Below are 9,245 nucleotides of genomic sequence, written 5' to 3'. Positions count from 1 at the left end.
TTTAAACTTAGGTCAGAACGGTTTGACTCTCCACAGTCTTTCAGACAAAGTGATTCAGGTTACTCTGATTCACACTCCTCCCTTGGAGGAAGGTTAACTCCTTCCCCATGCAGATGGGGACATTTCCCACCTGACCTGAAGTCCTTGGGAACTAAGTCAGCTCCCCAACCTCCACTAAGGTGCAGAGGTAACAGCCACCTGGCTTCCCATCTTCCTCACGTAGATAGTGAGGAGACATGTAGCGTATCATCTAGTGTATATACTGCACCTCATTCTCAGCCAGTTAACTATGCTTTCACCCGTGCTCAGCCCTCCAAAGGGGGGACTAGAGCATTTCAGGACTGTTCATCCTCTTCCCTGCAACACCAGGAGAGGGATGACAGGGGTTCAGTCCCTGTCTTCCCACCTGTAAGACCCAGAGCACAGGCGGTAGATGTCCAGGATAGCTTAGTCTCGCCTTCATCTGACAGGACCACCCAGTATCCCCGCCTTGAAGTGCTTGAGTTCCTAGCTAAGGACTTACAATTCTTTGATCCTGACAATGGTAATCATAACATTGATGATTACCTCAGTGAACTAGACCACAGCCTAGTTGACTTACCAAGCGCTACCCACAGGGAGAAAGTCAAACTTGTGTGGAAAACCAGCTCAAAAGCTGTTCACAAGTTCATGCAGTCACTTCCTCCCAGAGTCAGAGACAACTACCATGATCTTTGTCAAGCACTGTTAGATGAGTTTTCTTCCCCTGTTGATGAGGTCTCAGGAATAGTTGCAGCTTCTCAAATTAAACACTCCCGTCTTGAGCACCCCAGAAACTTTTACAAACGTTTCAGACATGCATATTTTCAAGGAAAGAATGCACCAGGCTTGGAGGAAAGCCCCCTTTTTAAGTCTATGTTTGTGAAAAATCTTCACCCCTCAATATACATGCAGGTTGCACTCATGACAAGGAAGGGTGAGCTCTCAATGCATGAAGTTCGGAAGATGACATATGTGACCTGGGAAACTCTAGTCTCTTTCAAGACACAGGGGAAAACAACTGAGCCCAGCAGCTCAAACATGCAGGTGTCACACAGACCTGCAAGCTCAAGACGTCTCCCTCGCAACACGCCAAAGGGGGGTGACAGTCGGCCACGTCCAGACACCGAGTGCAACCGCCGTGTCCACCATCTGCATAGAGATAGGCATTCACACGGTAGAAGCTGTAGGAAGCCTTATGCTCAAATTGTGGCCCAAAACTATGAGCAATCAGATGATAGCCCCATCATCTCTGACCACAGTGTAAAACATGGTCAGCACCTTTCAGATAGTGACAGTGCTTCTGAATGCCTCTCTGTCTCCAGCTACCAGGAGCGTTACAGCCCTGAGCCAGGTGTGAGGAAACACCAAAGACACAAAAGCTCCAGAGCTTCCTCCTCACACCACAGACAGTCAAACAAGTACTAGTGCAGGATTCCTTGATTTTCTTACAGTTAGAGCTCAGCATGGTTTTGTTAGCAACAGCAGCAAATTCTGATTTGATTCAGCCATCACTGTGATTTCTGCAAGTAATCTTGGATCGACTCCTCTGCAGTATCTTATTAATGACATTGTATTTACACCTATCATGACATGTCATTCACCTTTCTCACCATAGCATCACTAACACCCACATTCCATCATTTACACTGATGAATAACTAGAAGATGTTATTTGTTGTGTGTTATGTTTCATTCTGTATGTAAGTGGATTTTGTTCTGTAGTCTGTCTATGCTTAGTCAAGATAGATAGAAACCAAATGCCCAGTTGGTTTGTGAACTGCCCAGATATCATTTTGAATGGACTAATGACTATGGTGCTCACAGGATCACACATCACGTGGGATCCTGAGACCAAAGGGGGGATGTTGGGACTCAGCCCATTCAAATTGGAGGACCTGACCACATGGCCTCCTTTGTCTCCCAAACAAAGGAAACCCTCTGAACTCAGCCTCCCAGCGTCCTTCACCTCTTCACACCTAGGTGTGAAACCTCCACTACTGACCCACCATTGGTCAGGTATGGCCCCAGGACCGGTGAGGTCACAGGCCATATAAAAGGAGAAGTGTCCTTCTCTTCTCTCTCTCTTCGCCCTCTTCTCTTGCCCGCTCTTCAGAAGGAGCTGCCGCTCCTCTCACTCAGCTCCTCACCTGGAGCTACTGCTATAGCTCTCCAACCTCTGTGAGGCCTGCACAAGGCAGATGCCTACACTGGAGCATCCCTTGGCAGCGACGCGAGTGCCTACCAACGGATTAAAGAACAGAACCAACTAGCACGACATAAGGTCTGCTAGTTGAGTCAACAAGGAACGGAGCCACAACGCCAAGCAGAACAACCAACCAACTCTGCAAGGAGAAGGACTCTCCTCAACGCAACTCAAACTACACAGCCAGGACGGCTGCAGTTCACTGGACAAAGACACAATCACTGGACTTGACTACCACAACAGGACCAGCAAAACCTGCAACCGCAGGAATCCCCACCAGCACCGGGAACTTAATTTAATTTAATTTAATTTCCTTTATTTGTTTAAGAGGGACAGTGTACATCAATGAACATTTTAAAAAAAATAAAATGTAAATGCACCCAATTATAGCCAAAAGGCTAATTTCCGTTGGCAGTCCCCCTGCCTGATGGAGCATGGCAATAAAACATAAAACAAAGGTATATAAAAAGTTACATTAAGACACATTAAGACAGATATATATCACACAGATATATATCACACAGATATATATCACACAGATATATATCACACATATCACAGATCGCTACACAACAATACACCTTATCCCCCACCCCTCCGACCCACATGCACGTACGCACCTATAACACTTAACACATTACAGTTTCAAATATACATTAACAGGTAACAGTACCACAGTATCAGTACGCAGTACCACAGTATTAGTACACAGTTACACAGTGTTGGTGCATTAAAAGTGATCACATGCCTGGTTGGCTCTAAGCCATAACTTCAGGCGGCCCTTAAAAGTAGACAGAGTAGGGCACTCCTTTATGGGCAAAGGTAGTGTGTTCCAAACCGTAGCTCCCATCGTAGACAGGGCATTTCGACCGAAAGAGGTCTTCCTGTACGGAACCACACAGTCCCTGTTAGTGATTGACCTGGTGGTCCTTGTTTGTTTAAATGCAATGAACTCTTTAAGTGGAGATGGCGCCAGGCCATGAAGTACTTTATATATTAGGCATGCAGAGGAGAATTTACAAAAATTAGAAAAACTCAGCAATTTATATTTCACTAGAATATTACAATGATGGTAAGATACCGTTTTTTTGTCTAAGATTTTGAGTGCTTTTTTGTACAGAAGCTCAACTGGTTTCAGGATAGTAGATCCGGTCATAGACCAGCTGGTGATACAGTAGCTTAAATGAGAAAAAATCATAGAGTGCAGAAACATCAAAGCGGCTGCTTGTGACAACGAACCTCTGATTTGCTTAAAGTTGCTAAGGTGATATTTAATTTTTTTTGATAACGTTTTAACATGATTTTTAAATGAAAGTTTAGAGTCTATAACCACACCTAAATATTTGAATTCACTAACAACCTCCAACTCGTCAGTACCCAAAAAAACCCCTGAGCGAGAAGGCGTGGAAGAAGCAGATTGCTTCGACAGAAATAGACAAACAGTTTTTTTTGCATTCAGAATAAGACATGAACTTGTAAGCCATGTTTGTATGTGTGTAAGTGCTGTAGAAAGCACCCGTGCTGCCTCCTCAGGATTTTTAGCTTTAGTAAAAATTACCGCATCATCAGCATAGAGCTGAACGTCCACATTTAGACAGAAATCGGGTAAATCATTAATATACAGTGTGAATAAAATGGGCCCCAGTATGGACCCTTGGGGGACCCCTACTGGACAACCCAAAAAAGAGGAGCTGGCACCGGCCACCACAGTTCGTTGTTCTCTATGTGACAGGTATGAGTCAAACCATTTAATAGATTGATAAGAAAAATTAAAAAGAGACAGTTTAGATAAAAGTACCTTGTGGTTGACGGTGTCAAACGCTCTTTTTAAATCTAAAAAGACGGCACCAACACATCCATGAGCATCCAAATAACACTTAACTCTCTCCATGAACATGGTCAACGCGGTCTCGGTGGAATGGAAAGGTCGAAACCCAAACTGCATGGGATGTAAGGGAGTAAGGCTATTACCAAGGAAATCAATAACTTGTTTGGCGACCCATTTTTCAATAACTTTAGAGACTACGGGCACAATACTAATAGGTCTGTAATTATTTAAATCAGACTTGTTGCCAGCTTTAAATACTGGAGTAACTGAGGCCATTTTCCATGCCTTAGGTACAGTTGAGTTTTTGATCGATAAATTAACTAGATGCACAAGTGGGGGAGCTATGGCCTCCTTATGTGATTTCAAGAAACTGGTGTCGAGCCCGTGTATGTCCTTGGCTTTTGAGTTATTCAGATTACTTATGATATCAATGACTTCTGGTTTTGTGATTTCTTGAATATTAAATTTAGGCTCGATATTGTCAGACAGGTTAGAAACCTGCTGCTCAGAAACTTCGAGAGGTGTGAACTGTTTCACCATTTCCTCTATTGAGTTTATGAAAAAATAGTTAAATTCCTGAGCTAGGATACTAGGGTTTCTCACCAGCTTATTGTCGATTTTTAATTCCAGACCTTTAGATTCCTGCTTGGGTTGTTTTCCTGTTAATTTATTCATATTCTGCCATATTTTTTTACTGTTACCTCTAGCATTCTCGATAATTTGAATAAAAAAATCTGCTTTGGCCTTGCGTAATTCTGATGTCACCTTGTTTCTAGCAGCTGTGAAATTCAGTCGGTCTGTATTGAGCCCAGACTTAATAGATTTTCTGAGGAGCTGATCCCTGTGCTTCATCAGTTTAAGACAGGTAGAGTTGAGCCAGGGGAGGGAGGTGGACTTCTTCTTCCCCTGACGCCCTCTCCTGGAGAATGAGAGGATGATCTCTTTGATTTTAGAAAGAAATAGATCACTGCCAGTATCTGCATCATCGCATCCCAGAAGGCCAGACCAGTCAATATCTTTTAAATCTCTATCCACATTTTCTACTTGATTATTGGGGATAATCATTTTAATAGATCGATTAGTTGAGGTATGATACAGATTTTTTGAGCATTTCCCTTTTCTTGAGAAAAAGATTGCATTGTGGTCCGAGAGTCCTGTTAACAGGTTATGAGTGCTTGTGATTCTTTCCGGTTTATTAGTAAAGACTAAATCAATCCTGGATTGTGTACGCTGTGTAATTCTAGTGGGTTGCTCTATAATCTGAGTTAAATTAAAATAGTCAGTTATATGTTTAAGGTGTTTTCTATCTAATTTGTTATCCCAATTGACATTAAAGTCGCCGAAAAGGATGATTTCTTTTTTATAATTACATAAGGTGAGGAGTGCCTTGAGCTGGTCATAGAACTCTATGTTAGCCGTGGGTTTGCGATAGATGCAGATGACAGTAAGAGACATCTCTCTCGAAAGAGAGATGTTTACACCAATACATTCAAGTGTGATGTTACTGGGCCATGTAATCTGATGACATTTCAAGTTGTTCTTTACATACAGGAGAACCCCCCCGCCCCTACCCTGACCCCTATCTTTCCTGTACGTATTGTAGTCCGGTAATGATACAGCAGCTTCAGGAGAAGAGCTAGTGAGCCACGTTTCTGATAGGCCCATAAAATCAACATTAGAATCACATAATAAATGCTCAATCTGTTCACGTTTTGGGACCAAGCTGCGAACATTTAAATGACCCCCAAACAAACCCCCCTTTTTATACTCTGGATCCCAGATAGTCCTAGCCTGATTAAGTGTCCTGAAGAATTTAAGTCGTTTATGTTTTTTGAGTACTGGGTTGCGAGTCTTACGTGGGAGCTGCCCTCTTGGCCTGAGGGCAGCGACCTCGCTGGGGGTCGCAGTAGCTGTTAGCCTCCGGGCTAACGCTGATGGTGTCTCTGTTAGCCTCCGGGCTAACGCTGATGGTGCCTGCGGCCTCCGAGCTGCTGGGCTGTCTGCCGTGAGCGCGACCTCGCTGGGAGTCGCAGTAGCTGTTAGCCTCCGGGCTAACGCGTGCCTGCGGCCTCCGAGCTGCTGGGCTGTCTGCCGTGAGCGCGACCTCGCTGGGAGTCGCAGTAGCTGTTAGCCTCCGGGCTAACGCTGATGGTGCCTGCGGCCTCCGAGCTGCTGGGCTGTCTGCCGTGAGCGCGACCTCGCTGGGAGTCGCAGTAGCTGTTAGCCTCCGGGCTAACGCTGATGGTGCCTGCGGCCTCCGGGCTGCTGGGCTGTCTGCCGTGAGCGCGACCTCGCTGGGAGTCGCAGTAGCTGTTAGCCTCCGGGCTAACGCTGATGGTGCCTGCGGCCTCCGGGCTAACGCTGATGGTGCCTGCGGCCTCCGAGCTGCTGGGCTGTCTGCCGTGAGCGCGACCTCGCTGGGAGTCGCAGTAGCTGTTAGCCTCCGGGCTAACGCTGATGGTGCCTGCGGCCTCCGGGCTGCTGGGCTGTCTGCCGTGAGCGCGACCTCGCTGGGAGTCGCAGTAGCTGTTAGCCTCCGGGCTAACGCTGATGGTGCCTGCGGCCTCCGGGCTGCTGGGCTGTCTGCCGTGAGCGCGACCTCGCTGGGAGTCGCAGTAGCTGTTAGCCTCCGGGCTAACGCTGATGGTGCCTGCGGCCTCCGGGCTGCTGGGCTGTCTGCGGTGAGCGCGACCTCGCTGGGAGTCGCAGTAGCTGTTAGCCTCCGGGCTAACGCTGATGGTGCCTGCGGCCTCCGGGCTGCTGGGCTGTCTGCCGTGAGCGCGACCTCGCTGGGAGTCGCAGTAGCTGTTAGCCTCCGGGCTAACGCTGATGGTGCCTGCGGCCTCCGAGCTGCTGGGCTGTCTGGGAGTCGCAGTAGCTGTTAGCCTCCGGGCTAACGCTGATGGTGCCTGCGGCCTCCGAGCTGCTGGGCTGTCTGCCGTGAGCGCGACCTCGCTGGGAGTCGCAGTAGCTGTTAGCCTCCGGGCTAACGCTGATGGTGCCTGCGGCCTCCGGGCTGCTGGGCTGTCTGCCGTGAGCGCGACCTCGCTGGGAGTCGCAGTAGCTGTTAGCCTCCGGGCTAACGCTGATGGTGCCTGCGGCCTCCGAGCTGCTGGGCTGTCTGCCGTGAGCGCGACCTCGCTGGGAGTCGCAGTAGCTGTTAGCCTCCGGGCTAACGCTGGTGGTGCCTGCGGCCTCCGAGCTGCTGGGCTGTCTGCCGTGAGCGCGACCTCGCTGGGAGTCGCAGTAGCTGTTAGCCTCCGGGCTAACGCTGATGGTGCCTGCGGCCTCCGGGCTGCTGGGCTGTCTGCCGTGAGCGCGACCTCGCTGGGAGTCGCAGTAGCTGTTTGCCTCCCAGCTCGTCCCTCGGTCTCAGCTCTGAAGGCAGGGAGGACTATCAGTTGAAACACTCACCCTCTCACCCTCACGTGACTTGGTAACGTAACTGGGTCTAGTTAGCTTACCTTGCACCTTGACTAAGCATAGAGTACTTCAACCATGCCAATGTATGTATTGATTGAAATCAGTTTAAATACTTGAGCTTTGTTGTTGTTGCTTTGTTGTTGTCAGCTATAGTCTCATATTTAGTTAACCTATGTTTAACATGCAACTTGAGCGTTGAACAAAGGACACACCTTTGTTCACCTCCCCCACATCACATGGGGTTGGTCTTAGAGGCCATCTTGGAGGCCATTTGGTTGTAAACCCCTTTGTCTCAGGACAAAGCAACCATCCTCCATCTTTCCCATTGTCTGAGATCACACTTCACACCTCACAGACACATGGTCACCGACACATAGCCATACGCTCTCACCAACACACACACACACACACACACACACACACACACACGTGTACATAGTGTATGTAGCTTGTCTTAGTTTCATGTTTTGTTATTCCATTTTCTAGATGTGTCCAATAAACTTCCTTGAAACTTTACTCGTCTGTTAATGTTGTACAATAGTGAGTATGCCAACCTCTACGCAGTAGAACTTCTAAATCCTTCAACTTTGCAGCTATTAATAATGTTAATTTGTTTATAATTATTAATTTAATCATTAAACAAGGTTCTATATTAATAGTTAGCACACCCTTATGAGACTGACTTTGGTACATTGGCTGTCTGGTGCCCCGAGGTGGATTTAATAAAATTAAATCCCATTAATAATTTTTGTAGTAATTATTAATATTTTGGTATTGATATTTTACTAATTTGATAGCCAATAACCCTCTTAATAACACTTTTCTTATAAGTTGGTATAACCCCAACATAAATGGTGCCCCCTTTGTGAGGCATCTAAATATTCTTAATAAATTACCTATAAATTGTGTTAGAGCACAACATTAAATGGTTTCCCCGTGCGAGACATAATTACACTTTCTCTTTAGTTGTGCTAGAGCACAACATTAACTTTGTCATTAGCATAAGCCGGCCCTGGATGGGATTTTCAGTCATGTCTCTGAGTATTGAATTATCATTTTACAGTGCTTCCTGTCTGAGTGGCCCTAGAGACAGAAAACTGCACTTTGAGTCGTCGGGGTACGTTAAATGCATTCTGTGAGGTTTTTATCTCTGCAAACCACTCACACAGCTGATTTACAACAGTCCCACACACACTCAAAGATTGAAGTAAGAACAAAATAAATTATAATAAACAAAAACTCTTGGGACCTGTTTTAGCTGCTGCATGGTGAATTGTCATGAAGTGACTGAACAACACCAGTGCTATACGTGAAAATGTGAAGCTTTTTGAAATAAAAAATCGATACGACAGACAGACTGAAGTATTATTGACTTCAGTTTCAACCCTTGAGGGCTGACAGAATCATAAAAACACCCAACGATTTGAGGCTATATCATTCAGCGTGTCTACCCAGTGACCCAGCCGTTGAGTTGTCCTCCAGCTGTGAAAATAAGTTTCACACCAGTCATTGTAGTTTTTTGTAAGAGAAGTGATTGAGTTTCACGAGTTTCTAAGGAGGAAAGAATAGAGTAGTAAATTGAATTTAACTAAGAACATGTGAGGGATGACGTCAGTGGTCTCGCTGTGAAGAGGACGAGGGAGGACGATTATGTCAGTGTCTCTGTTTTAATGGGTTTTAATTGTTTCTAATCTTGAAATGACTAAAAGTGAACTGGACAATACAAGGACTGAGGTTCACTTACAGTAATGTCTGTGCCGTTTTGGCCTGT

Source organism: Trachurus japonicus, chromosome 7 (assembly GCF_045865225.1).
Source record: "Trachurus japonicus isolate A0001 chromosome 7, Traja_1.0".
Classification (NCBI taxonomy): domain Eukaryota; kingdom Metazoa; phylum Chordata; class Actinopteri; order Carangiformes; family Carangidae; genus Trachurus; species Trachurus japonicus.
This window is presented reverse-complemented; position numbering follows the sequence as displayed.